We start from the raw sequence: 17790 nt of genomic DNA, 5'->3' as shown, positions 1-17790 counted from the left end.
TATGCTAAGGGACTAGGTAGTATTCCCTATGCTGTGAATGCCACAGTAATATTTATTAGACAACGTGCAAAAATTGTAAAGAGATCAATGGCAACCACCATAGGGCCTGGATCCAGCTCCACTGAAGTCAGTGGCAAAAATCCCATTCTCTTCATTGGGAGCAGGACCAGGATCACAATTCTGTTAAACATTACTTATATTAACAAGCTGATTTAATTTGGTGTTTTTGATCAAAGAATGTGGAAATATTGTATTAAGTGAACTTCAGATTTCAATTTTAAAATATTTTTAAATAATCTAATTTTATAACCTAAATTTGGTACAAATATAAATTGAAATAGATGTTTTAATTAGTAATTTATAATAGTATCTCTTTCTTCCACTGTGCAATCAGAGTTTCAGTCTTGTGGTGGTGCCTGTATGTCTGTTAAGCAAATCTTGTTTAGCCATTTGCCAAATGTTAACTGGTGACTTGCAAACACTTACTAATATATGCTTTTGGTTTTTTTTGTTTAACTGTAGAATTACATGCTGAAAGGATAAGCAGAACTTTCAGCATTATCACTGACGATAAGCTCAATGTTTATTCCTTTCCCATCTCCTGAAATCACTTACTGCCAGTTTGTTCTCTGAGTGATGCTGCAGATTGCACTGTAATATGTGGGTGCCCTCACAGTCATAAGTGGGATGGTAACCTGGTGGAGCATACAGCCAGTCTGTTGAGGAAGTGGGGTCCAGGTAAATGCCCTTTTAATTAAACCATATGTGATGTAGTTTTGCAAAGATTTTCATATTATTTTATATCCCAAGTGATATAAAGTGCATTTTATATCTTTCAAAACTAAGCCATATGGTTTAAAATGGCACCTTTTAGCACCCAGTAGGGACCTTTATTTGACCCTCTCTTGACTCCATGCCCTAGTGGGGTTCTGTGGTGATGTTGACATCACCAGCATGTTGCATATTGGGTGTCACTCCGAGAGGGAGCTGGTCATCAAAACCAGTAGGGGGAGCTAAGATGAAAGTATATTCAAATGCTACATGTGTTGACTATGTTTCTTAACCTTACTATTAGGAGTATTCAGCACATAATACTATAATGAACATTTAAAAAAAATATTTCAAATCACCTTTTAAGTAGGGCTTAGATGAATGCACATTGTCTGGAATTATTGATCACTAAGGGCTAGATTGTGTGGTTTTGGCACAACCCTTAGAGTGGTGCAAAGTTGCAGAGCCCTGGAGGAGCACCAGAGGAGTTCTGTCTCAGAAGCAGAAAGCTTCTACTCTGAGCTCCCCGGTGCATTGTGGTGTGCTCTCTGCAAATTGATACACTTAGAATATTTCTTCACTCCCACCTCACTGGTTCTGCTGACCAGTGTGTATGGAAGAGTTGGGAAAAGCCAGGACTCTGCCTTCCATGTGCCATTTTGTAGTGCTGGGCAACCTTGGATGAGTGTCTGGTAGCCACCCTGTAATCTCCAGAGCTCTTTGATTCTGCCTTATCTTCACCTTGCCCCTTCCATTCCTCTCTCCTGCCCCCTTAAAGGCTCTGTGGGAACTAGGTAGAATCTAGTTCTACATTCTTAAATAAAAATGTTATAGGATAACAAGTGTGAGTCTGGATAAGAGCACATTATACATTTTATATAAAATTGTGAGTTATCTGTATCCTAGTAAAGAGAAGAAGATAGAAGTTGATGGAGTACAGGTAGGAACTGAAAATGAAACAGTCAGACAAAAAAGGGTCCCTTTCAGTTACATCACATGAAAGAAGACAACTAAATATTGACAAATTATATGAGTGCTTTTATATAAATAGTAGAAGTCTAAATATTAAGATGGGTGAACTTGAGTGCCTGGTGTTAAATGAGAATATTGATATAATAGGCATCACAGAAACATGATGAAACGATGATAGGTCACACTGGTGGGGGAGTGGAACTATATGTGAAAGAATGCGTAAAGTTGTATATAGTAAAAATCTGAAATGAATCAAAATGTACCACAGAATCTCTATGGATAGAAATTCCGTGCTTGAATAAAAAGAGTATAGCAGTAGGAATATACTACCAATCCCCTGACCAAGATGGTGATTGTGAAATGCTCAGGGAGATTAGAGAGGCTACAAAAATAGAACGTTTAATAATAATGGATAATTTCAACTATCCCCATATTGACTTGATTCATGTCCGCTCAGAATGGGATGCAGGGATAGTATTTCTAGACTCCATTAATGACTGCTTCTTGGAGCAGCTAGTCCTGGAACCCACAAGGGGAGAGGCAATTCTTCATTTAGTCATAAGTGGCGGACAGGACCTGGTCCCAGAGGTGAATATAGCTGAACTGCTTGGTAATAGCAACCATAACATAATTAAATTCAATATGCTTGTAGGGAGAAAAATGCCAAGGGAACCCAACACAGTAGCATTTAACTTCAAAAAGAGGAACTATCCAAAAATAAAGAAGCTAGTTAAATGAAAATTAAAAGGAACAGTCACAAGAGTGAAATGTCTGCAAGCTGCATGGAAACTTTTTAAAAACACTATAATAGGGACTCAAACTAACTGCATGCCCCAAATAAAAGAACAGTAAGAGGACCAAAAAAAATGCTACCATGGCTAAACAACAGAGTAAAAGAGGCAGTTAGAGACAAAAAGACATCCTTTAAATATTGGAGGTCAAACCTAGTGACGAAAATAGAAAGGAGCATAAATTCTGGAAAGCCAAGTGTAAAAGTATAATTAGGCAGGCCAAAAATGAATTTGACACAAAAACAAACAGGAATTTTTTTTTTAAGTACATCAGAAGCAGGAAGCCTGCCAAACAATCACTGAGGCCACTGGACAATCAGGGTGCTAAATATGCACTAAAGGCAGACCAGGCTGTTGTGGAGAAGCTAAATCAATTCTTTGCATTGGCCTTCACTGCAGTGGTTGTGTGGTGTCAGTACAGGAGGTTTTGGAACACACTGATATATTAAACAGTGATAAGTTACCAGGACCAGATGTCATTCACCCACGAGTTCTGAAGGACTGCAGATATGAAATTGCAGGACTACTAACTGTGGCATGTAACCTATCACTTAAATTACTCTCTGTTCCGAGGGTAGCTAATGTGACACCAACTTTTAAAAAGGCTCCAGAGGCTATTCTGGCAATTACAGGGGTAAGCCTAACTTCAGTAGCAGGCACAATGATTTAAACTATAGTAAAGAACAGAATTTTCAGAGACATAGATAAACAAAATATGGTGGGAATAGTCAACACGGCTTTTGTAAAAGGAAACCACACCACACCAATCTATTAGAATTCTTTGAGGGCATTGACAAAGGTGGACCAGCAGGATCCAGTGGATACAGTGTACTTGGACTTTCAGAAAGTCTTTGACAAGGTCCCACGCCAAAGGGTATTAAGCAAAGTAAGGAATCATGGGATAAAAGGAAAGATGCTTTCATGGATCAATAACTGGTTAAAATATAGAAACCAAAGGATAGGAATAAATGGTCAGTTTTCACAGTGGAGAGAGGTAAATAGCGGGGTCTGCCGAGAATCAGTACTGGGGCCAGTGCTGTTCAACCTATTTATAAATGACCTGGAAAAAGGGAAAACAGTGAGGTGGCGAAGTTGCAGATGATACAAATTCAAGATAGTTAAATCCAAAACAGACTGCGAAGAGTTACATAGAGATCTCACAAAACTGGGTGACTGGGCAAGAACATGGCAGATGAAATTAAATGTTGATAGATGCAAGGTAATGCACATTGGAAAACATAATCCCGACTATACATACACAATGATGGGGTCTAAATTAGCTGAATACCATTCAAGAAAGAGATCTCAGAGTTCTTCAAATAGATGCAGCCATATATTCCATCTAGGTGTGTGCACACCCAGCATGTCAGAGCTGGAGAATTTTTCTTAGCAGTATCAGTAGAGACAGTGCTCGTGCCTTGGGCTGTAATCCCACCCCTGGCCAGTGTTCCCTCTAAGCTGCATGCCTGCACGGCCGCACAAGAGGCCATCAAGGGCTGTGCATCTGATTAGTACAGCTGCACAGGCACGCACACAGGGGTAGCCACAAGTGGGCCTGCAGGATGTGTAGGGTGAGGTGGGGAATAGGATGTGGGTGGGGGCAGAGGAGGGAGGTGGGGTGGTATTAATGGGGGAACTTAGGGCATGCAGGGCTACGGTGAGGAGAGGGGGCTCTCTCCAAGCCCCAGGCCTGTGGTGGGAAGAGATGCCTCTCTCAGCTCTGGGGCTGTAGTGGGGAGAGATGCCTCTCCCCCAGCCCCAGGGCTGCGGCGGGGAAAGAGGACTACTGAACATTATGCAGTGTTAATTTTCTTTTTATTTGATTTCATATGAAATCAATGTCGTAAGCAGTGCACCTTGTTAATTATCCCTTGTTTTAATATTTTTTTTCTTCTTCCATACCTATGGTAACTTTTTAAAAATATATATTATATCTAGATTTTTTGTTTCTACTGGTGGCGCACATTACCTTGATATTGGTGCTGCACATAATAAAATTCATTCCGCACATGGTTGAAAAAAATTAGAGTGAACATTGTGGCCCTGTCTATATGAGGCAGTGCTGCCCTGACTCCCATCCTCTACCCCCAGTTCCTTCTCACTGCCCATGGCTGAAGCCGGAGCTCTGTGTGGTTATCAGCTCACATTCAAACCTAGTTTTCTGAGGGGTTTTTTCGTTCATGTATATAGTTTTTAGATAGTCACTAGTACCCTAGATAGTGTTAGTTAGTTAGTTAGTTAGTTAGTTAGTTAGGATACTTATTGCCCTGTGTGATGCTTTCACCAGGGTTCAAGCACTGCCCGTCATGTGGGTGGGTGATTCCTAATAGTGATCCCCACATGAGATGCTTGCCATGTTTAGGGGAACACACTGAGGAGCAGTGCTCTGTTTGTAAATCATTCACCAAAAGAAACCAGGTGGCCAGAGACGTACACTTGGAACAGCACCTTCTCGAGCAGGCCATGAGACCTGTTTCACTACCTGTTTCTCTACCGAGGCCTAAGATCAGCTGTTACCTCCCCCAAGAGACGGAGGAGCCGTTCACCCTCCTCGGGATCACTGAAGTCCCATAAAGTTAAATGGGACCATCCCAGGGCTCATGGAGACTCTTCCTCCTCCTCTAAAAAGAGTATGGACCGGCACCGTACCACTTCTGCCATGCAGGATGGAGTAGGTCCATCAAACCACTTCCAGGTACTGTGCGAGGAGACTGAGAGCCCCAACCATCTCCAAGGAGGCATACCAGGAGGCAGCAGAGTTACTCTGCCTATCTATTCCGGATTATCCACTTATCCAGGATTATCCACTTATCCAGGATGTTACGGCCTCCACCACCTTGGTAACACCCTTTGGTCGTGTTGCAGAGACAGAGTCTGTCGGCACAGCAGGCTGGTCCTTTTGTGCCACAGACTGTAGAATTGAGGCCAGTGTTGGGCCTGGCACTGAGGACCTCCTCGTCACTGGTGCACTCCTCGGCACCAACATTGTCTTGTCAGCAGTTTCTGCCTTCTACTTTGGTACCAATCCCTTCCCTGGCACCAGGAGTAGGTGTCAGATAATTGGTACCAACTATGCCGATTCCTCATCAGCACCAGTATCACTTTCCTGTTGGGCTGTGGATGAGTCTAACCATCTGCTTACACCATTGGGACTAGCTTCAATGCTTTCACCAGAAACATGGGGGGACTTGGGTCCTACTCCCAGCCTTCATCACTTGATTGGCACCAGGGACCATTCTCGGAGCAGTATCGGTACTGAGATCAGCACTGTCCGTGTAGTTGGGACCTGGGCTCCTGGCTTGGTGCCTACTGGCCACCAGTGCCTTATCTGTACCCACAGAGGCCTCCTTGGAATCCCTGGGGTGCTCCTCAGTCCCAGAGATCATATTCTTCAGCCAGCTCCAGAGCGAAATCACAGGTCCTGTTGGTGGCTAATGTTGTTGCTGATCCACCACAAGCTCAGACAACTGTTGAGTCTTCTTCAGGGCCTCCAGACTTGTCTCATCTGGGTCCAGTTATTCAGGAACAGAATACATCCCTGGTGTACTTGGCTGCTTCTTCATCATCTCCTGATGATTCAGTGGTACCAGGTTCCTCTTCTCCCTCAATGCCTGAGAATTTGAAGGCATACCAGGACCTTTAGCAGCATATGGCTGCTTACTGGGGCATCCAGGCAGAATTTTTACAGAAGAATATGCACAAGTTCCTCTACAGTTTCCAACCATCTGCTCCAGGGAAAGTAGGCCTCCCTATTAATGACGCTCTCCTGGAAATGTGGTCCATTTTGCCAGACTGTCTTCTCCTTCTCCAAATGTGACTGAAGTCAGTCTTTCATCTGACCCATCATCACTTGCACAGACTGGTCTGACTTTCTCCGCCATTCCTGGTCTCCTTATGGTGGTGGACAGTTCAGGATAACATATGCCAGGGTTTTCCTTGCTCAGCCCCTACCAACCAGGACTGTTTTTGGGGAGCACATCTGGGGTCACTAAAAGTTCAGGGCTTGTGGCCAGAACAGGAAGCATCACTGCATATCAACATCCTGGAGCTTCAGGCCACCTACATCCCTGTCACACTTTTTCTCATCATCCACACTTTCCAAAATCACATGAAGGACTCAGTGGTTCATGTACTAACTGACAATACCACTGCAATGTATTATGAGAACAGACAAGGGGGAGCACACTCAAATGTTCTGTGTCAGGATCAGGCTCTGGCAGTTTTGCATTGGTAAGAGCATTACTCTGGTGGCCAATCATTTACCTAGGGTCCAAAATCAACTCAGATCACCTCAGCAGGAATTTCCCCCTTAATCACGAGTGGTCCTTGAAGCCCGGTATCCTGCAGTCCATCTTTGCAGCTTGGGGCATCCCAACAATCAACCTGTTCACTATGAGAGACAACAAGAAATGCCATCTGTTTTGCTCATAAGGAGTCTCGGTCTAGGCTCCCTGACTGATACCTTTTACCTGGACTGGGAACCAGCACTCCTGTATGCTTTCCCCACTGATTCCAATCATCCTGCAGGTGATCTTCAAACTGAAATTGGACTGTGCCAAGGTCATCTTCATTACTCCAGCATGGCTGAGGAAGTGTTGGTTCTCTGACCTTCTCCTGTTATCCATTTGGCCTCCCATATGCCTTCCTCTTCATCCTGACCTTCTGACTCAACATCACAGTCAGACTTTGCATCCTGTGCTCAGCTCTCTGCATCTCACTACATGGCTGATCTCTGGTTAAATGAGGAGGAAGAGCGATGTTCAGAGGCTGTTGAACCGTGGTAACAAGGTTCTTGAAAGGGATACTTTGTCTCCACCCACCAGTGAGAGAGTCTGTTGCTTCCTGGGTCCTAAATATGGTCTTAGCAGCTCTGATCAAGCCTCTGGTATCTTCTTCTTTTTCTCTTTTGTATCAAAAAACTGTATTCCTGGTGGCAATGACATCTACGAGGAAAGTGTGTGAGTTGCAGACTTTGATAGCAGAGCCTCCTTACACACAATTCTCCAAAGACAAAGTGACCTTGTGGCCGAACCCTAAGTTGTTATCTGAAGTGGTTTCTCAACTTCATTTGAATCTGGTGGTATATATACCTGTGTTATTTTCTAAACTGCATTCAATCCTGGGGGAGTAGCATCTTCATACATTGGATGTCAGGCGATGTCTAGACTTTTACCTGGGCAGGACTAAACTCTCTCATGCTTTGCCTCATCTGTTTGTGTCTAATTCAAACTGAATGAAGAGATGAGCAATCTCTTCGTAGATGATCTCTAGTTGGGTAACTTCCTGTATCAAAACAGAATACGAAATACTTCTGATTATGCCCCCTCAAAGGATGTGAGCTTATTCTATGAGAGTGCAGGCTACGTTGATTTGTTACGTGATGTTTAAATATAGGACTTCCACTAATGTATCATTATGCCATTTCTGCAGCACCCAGAGCAGATGCAAACTTTGGGAAGGCATCTCTGCAATCCCTTTTTAAATAGACTCTGAGCCATACTCCTTGCAAGTACTGCTTGTGAGTTACCTATGTGGAATACATAGCTGCATCTACTCAAAGAAAAAGACCAGTTATGTACCTGTACTGTAACTGTTGTTCTTTGAGATATGATGCAGACATGTGTTCCACAACTCATCCTCCTTCCCCTCTGCATTGGAGTCTATGCTCTTGGCATTCCATGCGAAGGAATTGAGGCGGGCTGGGGCACTGCCACCTCATATAGCCAGGAGAGGGGCTACAGACACAAGGTGCGGGCATCGCCTCTATGGGTACTATTAGGCAAAATTCTCTGGCTCCTATGCACTTTGCACACGCCTATATGGAATACATGTTTGCACGCACCTCAAAGAACAACAGTTATGAGTAAGTAACTGTTTTTCATCGTGGGTAGTTCTCTGAAAACATCTGCTCAATGTGCAGCGGCAGTCAAAAAAGCTAACAGAATGTTAGGGACAATTAGGAAAGGGCTAGATAGTAGGACAGAAAATATCAAAATGCCACTGTATAAATCCATGGTATGCCCAGACCTTGGATACTGCATGCAGTTCTGGACGCCCCATCTCAAAAAAGATGTATTTGAATTGGAAAAAGTACAGAGAAGAACAACAAAAATGATTAGGAGTATTTAACAGCTTCCATATGAGGAGACATTAAAAAGACTGGGACAATTCAATTTAGCAAAGAGAGGATTTAGGGGAGAGTGGGTGTAGAAGTCTATAAAAGCATAAATGGTGTGGAGAAAGTGAATAAAAATGTTATCCCTTCACATAACACAAGAACCAGGTCACCCAATGAAATAAATAGTATCAGATTTAAACCAAACATAAAGAACTACTTCTTCACACAACACACAGTGAACCTGTGGAACTTGCTGTCAGGGGATGCTGTGAAGGCCAAAAATATAAGTGGGTTCAAAAAGAATTAGATAATATAAGTGGGTTCAAAAAGAATTAGATAGCACTTGAAATGAGCTCTTATCAATTATATTTCAAAACAAAAAGCTCTTGGCTTCTTCAGAGTAACTGTCATTGGTAATTGAATATAATTGGCCTCAATGTTTGATAGACTGTTGGAAGTAGCTTGAAAGAATGCTATAGCCAGGTCTGTAAGATGTGGAGATGTGATAGTGTCATACTTTCACTACTAGATGCATGCCGCTGTGTGTAGAATAGTGGGTTCACTATAGGGAGACTGTGTTAGATCAGTTTCAACAGCATTTGTAATTGCTTGAAGATTACTGAAATTCAATTAAAATGCAGTTCTGTCCTGAAAAGTGTTAGTGTAAAAATGTGCACATTTTTACTTAGCAGGTCTGCTCTGCCTGTACACCCCATGTCAGATGTGTTGACTTTAATTAATGTAGGGCTTGTCTGGACAGGGACACTCAGGAAAATTAATCTGGATTAACTAAAGGTATGGATTTAAAGTGGATTCATTAAACTCTATTAAACCTCTGTGTGGGTGCTTCCAAAATTAAAGAGGCCTTAATTCAGTTTAACTTAATAAACTGATTAAGGCCATTTTAATTGTGAATGAGAGTGACCACACTGAGGTTTAATGCAGTTTAATGAATCCACTTTTAATTCACACCTTTAGTTAATCTGGATTAATTTTCCTGAGTGTCCCCATGTAGACAAGCCCTAATATAAGTTTTATGACTATTAACTACTATGAGTACTGCAGAGTGAAAGAGTGAGTTGAATTCTTTAAATGACTATAAATAAAATTAATTTAAGTTCCCATTGCAGAATCTTGAGTATTGGTGATGTCAGAGCCAGAGACTTTAGTCCCAGGTTGAGTTTGCACGGTAGCAATTAGAAAATACATCCCTTTACTTATAAATTGAATACACTTGGTATGGAAGTCTCTGAGCGACAAAGAATAGGGGATCCTAGGAGGGCCATTTTACAATCACTTTTCAAAGTATAAATGCCTCCCCACCCTTTGAATTGTACAAAAGTTTCTGAGTGAACTTTCTTTACCAAGAGATGAATCATGGTCTTTATTTTTAAAGTCTTTATTTGCAGGACAAAAAGGAAACAGGGTGGCTTCATCTGCATGTCAATTGGTAATGGTCAGGTGACTATCCAAGATCCATACATCTTTCAGGGATTCTGAATGATTTCAATTATTCTTGTGGGGATACAAATCAATCCAAAATAATACATTTGTCACATTCTTGATTTAAAGTAAAATTATTAATATAATTAATCTATTAAATCTCTGGCAGTGGCATGTGTACAAAAAAACTGTAAGTCAAATTTGTAGGTACAGTCTTTCAGGCTAATTGCTGCATACTTGAGTACAATATCTCTGTCTTGATACATACAGTGCACTATAATACAGGGTCTAAATTAACCTTTCATATAACTAATTATTTCAGTGGAATTACACCAGGAAAAAATTCTGCCCCCTATGTCTAGGATGTTTTCCTTTAAGTCTTCCCTGGTTTCAGGTGTGAAAGGGTTGAGCCAACCGTTCAAAACTCAGTGGAAGAATTTAAAAAAACTTAAGAGAGAAAATATATGGAGACCATATGCCACATCGTAAAATATCAAGAGAAAATTCCATAGTGTTTTAGCAGTTTGCTAAGAGTACATTTTTTATTAATGATTTATATTTTATTCTTTCCTTCTTTCATTACGCTGTGTTGGGTTCTTACATCTGTCTACCTCCCAATAGGGGTAATTCAAGGCTGACCAGTTTCCTGCCTTCACTGTGTTATTCCCAGCAAAAGATAATCTGCCTAAGCAGACTTCCTTCACTTCTCTCCTCAGAGATGGCACACAGTTTAATTGCTAGAGCTACCACAATGTTCTTTCTAAGCAAGCATATTTTTTCTTAAGGTAAAAGCACTAGAAAGCACTACAAAGAAAACAGACATACTAATAAGCTTACCAGAGACCATCTTCTCCCTTCAACTCCCAACCAGGGGTTTTCCTGTAGTTTCACATTGATTTCACTCTTTGCTCAAAACAGGAACACAGTCTTATGGGACCTCTGTAGGCCAAAGTCCTTCCAATCCGTCCCTAAGGATTGGGGCCTTCCATGTATCTGAGGTCCTACCCATTTGCTAGCTCAGGAAGAAGGCCCTGAGTCAGTTTAAACTCTGATTATGTAAAGTCCTTTCTTCGTCTGTTGACTCCTTGAGAATTCAGTTTTGGGCTTTGAACTGTCCTCATGTAATAGGTGATCAGGATACCTAAGGACCTCCCCTCAGGGTGAAGCTTCAAAGGCTGAGCCTGTAGATGGGGGTTTGTAATCCTTTCTGTTCCAGTACTTCCCAGGAATTCCGCTTCACGTGTATTGTTCCAAAAGATTAGTCATGTTTGCTACCTTGTTCAACAGAGTCTTTTGAAGTTCACAATACTTCCCAGATATTGCATTAATCCTGTCTTCACACAATCCCACAATAGTATATAAATATTTGCATTTTTAATACAATGGGCTCCTCAAATACTTAAACTTAATTCAGTAAGATTTAACTTAATTCAGTAAGGTTTGTCCAGGATATTGCAGGAAATTGCCATCTGTTGCAATATTTTTTCAGTCAACATGAAATATTATCAATCAATCAATAATTTTTAAGCTTTTCATTGAGGATTCTTATAGTCAAATTGTGAAACTAAATAGTAATATATGGTTATTTGCTGAGGGATGACAGTGTGTTAGATTTTACGTTATAAAAGACAAATGACAGGCTGTTACTTCATTTAGAGAGCTGGGTGAGCACAGTCTGCAGACGTCACATAGTCGCTCCAGAGTTTGTTTTTTGTTTGTTTGTTTTAAGAATAGAATTTACTAGGAGGTGTATTGGCTGGCCGTCAGTAGGAGGTGATTTTTAGTGTGCAGGTGTCAATGGCCTGCGATATAAGGAGGTTAGACTAGATGACCTAGTGGTCATTTCTGGTAAGTTTTCATGGAACAAGTTTGTCTTGAGGAAGGGTTTGAAAGAGAATAGTGTGGGTGCTCCTGTATTTCTCAAAGTATTTTTAATAATTATATAAAAAGTTCAAGAAGTGTATTTCATCACAATATGAAGTTTACTAATTTAGGTTCCAGTTCAAGAATACACTTAGATGTTTAAATCCAACCCTATTCAGTATAGCACATAATTATATGCTTAACCTTGACTTCAATGGGACTTAAATGTGAACTTAAGTGCTGCCTGAATACGGATGCTTTCCTGAATCAGGGCTTTAGCATGGAATACCAAAGCGAAAACTAAAAAATGGCATACATCATTGGGGTGGAAACAGGTGTGTCTCTCTGCCCTCTGTTTCAAGTAGCAACATCCAGGTCTTCAGGCAAGTGTAGAATAGCCCAATAGCCTAGTGTTTAAGGCACTCCCTGGGATATAGGAAACGCAGGTTTGAATATTTGCTTTGCATGGTTTGGAATAGGAACCTGAACCCAAGTTTCCACCATTGAACTATAGAGTCTCTCTCTGACCCAATGAATATTTAATTATTTATAAAAACTGGAACAGCTCCAACATGACAGATTGAGAGAAACCCACCCTAGAATTAAATTAAATATTAATTTAAGTGCTCAGATAATTTTAAATGAGAAAGAGTGTGATACATCAACGTTTACTATTGGAGTTAAGAATTAGGAAGCTTCATTTTAAGAATGCTAACTGTCCTGCATACCTGGGAGCCATCTGTAGCCAGTCCGTGTTCAGGTATCTTTCTTATCAATGGATTCATGTATAGACCAGAGCTGAATCAGGTATTTATCTCCTTAAATACAGACTAAATTATAGTTTTGTTTTTAGAATAAAGTATATTGTTAGGATATTTATGCACATCAGATAAGGTACTCCTTCTAGAGGCAGATTCAACATACCAGTGGCATATTATGTGTTTTTTCTTCTATTGTTATCAAATATTGATACATGCAACTGTCGTTAGTATTACCAGTGCATAAATGGGAGGATGAACCCCTCTCTCTAGTTAGTTTTATGTTTTAAAGATTTTTATGGCATCACTTACTATCATTCAGTCACATATTTTAAAGCTCTGAGACAAATGTCGCTGATTTCTTTAGTGTTAGTCATTAACTCCAGAATTACTACACTGAAGAACTCTGTCTTTGCACTAGTGGAAGAAATGTAATTTTTATTTTATTTTTATGAATGGAAGTAATTTTTTTAAAAACTGAGGTTCCAGTCCTGTCCCAGGGAAGTCAATGCCAATTTCCTATTGACTTCTCTACGAGCAGGAGCAGGCCAATGGTGCATAAGTAGAAATATTTATTTGCTTTCATTTTAATGCGAAGATCCTATTATGTTTCATAAAAGTGCCTGCATTCACTTCTATAGTATATAAAGAGTATTTATATCCTTAAAGTTAACCTTTTATATTAAAAGGGAAACTCAGGATCAGAAATCATGGTTTTCAAAACCAGCTACATTCTTATACCTCTACGACTGCTGCTGCATATTGTCAAACTTCAGAATACCTCATTACTGATACAACATGTTTAATATCCCATTGACTGAAATCTTTAATGGTAGCATATGCTGATGATCCTTTAAAACCCTGAGAGAAAGGAATGCCTTTTCAGAGATCAACTGGTAATGTCTGCCACTATCCAGACTATGTCATAAAATGAACCTGGAATAGTAGACTATTAACTATACCATAATTTTGATTAAAATGGATCAAAATAGCTATTTACAAAATTCCAGAAAGAAGATTCATGTGTGTTGGTTTTATTAAATTTAGAATAAATTCATCCATTTTGATACTATATTGTCTGTGTAGTTTTAAAAAAATAAATAATTTATGTCTGATAATTTATTATGTTGAGGTGACTTGGTGTCTGTGTGAAATACAGTTGCATTTTAACCCCTATTTGTTTGACACATGTTTTGTGGCTTTGTCTGTGTTTATATTTAATTTGTGCTTTATTAATGCATCCTAATATTTGGGCTTCTTTTTAAAATGTTGAAATTAACCACTATTGTGGGAAATGTTTTATTACCATTGAGTGATCTCTGTATTGTAACGAATTTTCTACAGTTTTTCAGTAGCATTATTTTCACAGGGAAAAAATGTTAAGGAATTTCTTTTGTAAAATATTAAAGGTTGTTATATTATAGAACTTGTCATGGCTTTTATACCTGAACCTAAAATTAATTACTCTAATCATTGTGTCTAAGTAAGCTTTCTGGTGGCAACAACTGCAGCAATTAATGAAGTTGGGCAGGTTGGCATGAAATATCCAGGTTGATGCGTGATTTTTGGAGATAAAATTAAAGGATATTGGCGGCAGGCCTCCTTGTACTGTAGCTGTAATTTTAGAGTCCGATCCTGCTCCCACTAACGTCAGTGGCAAAAATAATACAAAACAATATTGATAATATTTTAATGATATTTATTATGTTAATTGATGGTACACCTTCAACTGCAACACTGTTAAATGTTATCACACCATGTCAAAAAAGATGCATCAGAAATAGAAAACTAGAGAGATGGGCAATTAAAGTTGTTATATCACTGAAAAGACTTCCATATAAGAAGAGTTTGAAGAGATTAGGACTGTTTCATTTAGAGAAGAGACAAGTATGAGGGGACATAATAGAAGTAATTGCAATAAGGAATGTCATAGAGAACAAAAATCAGGTACTTTTGTTTACCATTCCTAATAATACAAAAACAATGAATATTCACTGAAAATGAAAAGACAAAAACACCCACTAATTTTAAAAATTACTTTTTTTTTAAGAGAGGCTAGGATTTTGAGAGAAGCCTAAGGGAATTAGGTACCCATATCTGAATAGGAGTTCAAAGCTGGAACCTAACTCCCTATTGCACCTTTGAAAATCCAGCCACAATCAGCTTGTGGAACTCATTGCCACAACATATCATTGAGTCCAAGAAGCTTAACAAGATTCAAAAAAGTATTAGATATCTGTGGTTATATTAGCTATGTTTAAAATATATAAAGGATGTAAACACTCATGCTTCAGGTTATAAGATGACCACTGACTTACAGGGGTTAGCAAATGGGCAGGATAATCCATAATTGTCCATTCTGAGGGTCCTTGCTTCTTTCTCTGAAGATTCTGGTAATGGCCATTGTCAGAGACAGGCTAGTGTACAGACAACTAGTGTGATTGGTGTGACTGTTCCTGTGTTTCTTGAATTTTTCCTGCTGACACACCCTAAGTCCCAAATCTCCAAACACTTACATGCATGCTTACATTTAAGCATATGAGTAGTCTCAGTGTGTAAACTTGTGCATAAGCGTTTGCAGGATTGGGGCCTAAATAATAATATATAGACTAAAAAAATACAGAAGAATGTAATAGGTTGAAAAGAAAATGGAAGATGACATAAAGAGGTGGGTAAAATATTGTATTTCTCATGACAGACTACACAAATATATTTTGTTCCTTTTTATTTAACATTTAAAAACAAAAAAATTACCCTATTTTCCCTATTTCTTCAATTCATAGAATTTTTTAAAATATTGTATAAAAATGAAACTATTTTGCAAGTTATGAATACTGAACTACTGTCTTATCAATACTTAATTCTTATTCAGTTTGGTGTGTTTGGGGGGGCCTCGAGTTAGCACTTTGCAGGGGTAAGTGTCTTCAGTCTATGATTTAATATAGTATAAACACAAGTGTTTATTTAAAATGCTCTTTTATTATGATTCAGTGGCATTTCATAGAGGAAAGTTTGTAAATTATTTTAAAATCTTTATATAAATGGTGCTATTTAAATGCAAGATATTATTATAATACCTGGGCATAGTGAACCAAGATAAATGGGTACAGTTTATACATTAGTAGAGATGGGCCTACTCTGAACATTTGGAAATGTTGTGAGGTTTGGAATCCAGATACAAATTTGAGAGATGGCTGGTATTTCTGAACCCACTTTCTGGATCTGAATACCACTGAACTTTGGGGAGGACAGACCAGGATCTAAATACTACAGTTGGGTTTCATCTCTAAATTATACAGAAGTAGAATAAAACTCATGATTGTTTTGATATGTTGTAATGCGTAAATAGCGGTTTTGACTGTAGCAGACATTAGATTCTTCAAGTGATTGTCTACATGGAGTCCACTCCTGGTGTATATGTGCCCCATATGCACAAGATCAGGTTCTTTTCGCCAGCAGTGCCTGTTGCAGCCATGCCTTCACCTTAGATGTCCTCACATCCCCCATCTGAGGGCATAAAGGTTGGCGTTAGGCCCAGATCCTTAAAAGTATTTAACGTCTAACTTCCATTGATTTTAACAGCTTTCAACCTAAATACCTTTGAAGACCTGGGCCTTAGTTCTTTGTCCATTGACTTTATAAAAATAAAATGAAACAAATGTGACAGATTGCTTAATGCACTACTGGGAGATGCTCAGATATTGCAGAAGTGAATGCAATATAAGAACCGATATAGAATAGAAATGGAATTCAAACTCAGGGCCTATAGTCCACATAGGGAGGTCATCAGATATTTATAAGAATGGGTGTCCAACTGCATGAAAACATAGAAATCATGGAAACATTGGGCTAAAAGGAGTCATCCAGCCTAAACCCTGCGCTGAGACAGGACCAGGTATGCCTAGACCATCCCTGACAGGTGTTTGTCAAGCCTGTTCTTAAAAACCTCCAGTAACAGAGATTTCACAACCTCCCTTGGAAGCCTACTGCTGTGCTCAACTAGCCTTATAGCTAGAAATTTTCTTCCTAATAGCTAACTTAAATCTCCCTTGCTGCAGATTTAGCCTATTACTTCTTTTCCTGCCTTCAGTGTACCTGGAGAATCAATCAATCACTCACTGTCCTTTTTATAACAGCCCTTAACTTATTTGTCAGCTGTTACAAGTCCCCATTCAGTTCTTTTCTCAAAACTAAACATGCCCCCTTTTTTAACCTTTCCTCAGAGGTCAGGTTTTCTAAACTTTTCATCAGCATTATTGCTTTCCTTGGGACTTTCTCCAAGTTGTCTATATCTTTCTTAAAATATGGTGCCAAAAACTGGCTACAGTACTCCCGCTGACTTCACCAACACCAGCCAGAGCAGGACAATTGCCTCCCGTGTCTTACATGACTTTCCTGTTAGTATACCCCAGATTATTAGCCTTTTTAGCAATTGCATCACATTGTTGACTCATTCAGTTTGTGACCCACTGTAAGACCCAGAACCTTTTCAGCAGCACTACTGCCTAGCCAGTTATTCCCCCTTTTGTAGTTGTGCATTTGATTTTTTCTTATGTGTACTATTTTGCACTTGTTTGTATTGAATTTCATCTAGTTGATTTCAGATCAATTCTCCAATTTAAGATGTTTTTGAATTCTAGGCCTGTCCTCTAAATTGCTAGTAACCCCTCCCAGCTTTGTGTCATCCACAGATTTTATAAGCCTACTCTCCACTCCGTTGTCCAAATCATTAATGAATATATTGAATGGTATGGGAGCCAAGACAGACTCCTGCAGGACCTCACTAAATATGCCCCCCCAGTTATAAACATGTTATGAACTAACCAGTTAGAGCCACCTACCCATGTGAGAGCTTGTTCCATTAGAGCTCAGGTTTCCTGTTTGAAGAACATCCCTATTTCTCAAATCTCTAGGGCAACTGTATGGAGTTTGGTCCATAGATTTTCAAGATACCATTCTTTTGGTAAAGGCTTCCACATAGGGCTATCTTGAAGTCATTGCTTGGAGGTAGGTATCAAGAGTCCTGCTCAAACAATCACAAAATTGCTTTTTAGTCCCCAGGAGTGGAATCCAC

General features: G+C 39.6%; 1 protein-coding gene across 5 annotated transcripts in view; it reads left to right on the top strand.

Moving 5' to 3' along the window:
• ADAMTS20 (ADAM metallopeptidase with thrombospondin type 1 motif 20) overlaps positions 1–17790 on the top strand; it is a 185196-nt gene that overhangs the window by 125652 nt on the left and 41754 nt on the right. The gene's annotated exons all lie outside the window — the stretch shown is intronic.

Source organism: Chrysemys picta, chromosome 1 (assembly GCF_011386835.1).
Source record: "Chrysemys picta bellii isolate R12L10 chromosome 1, ASM1138683v2, whole genome shotgun sequence".
NCBI lineage: Eukaryota > Metazoa > Chordata > Testudines > Emydidae > Chrysemys > Chrysemys picta.
This window is presented reverse-complemented; position numbering and strand designations above follow the sequence as displayed.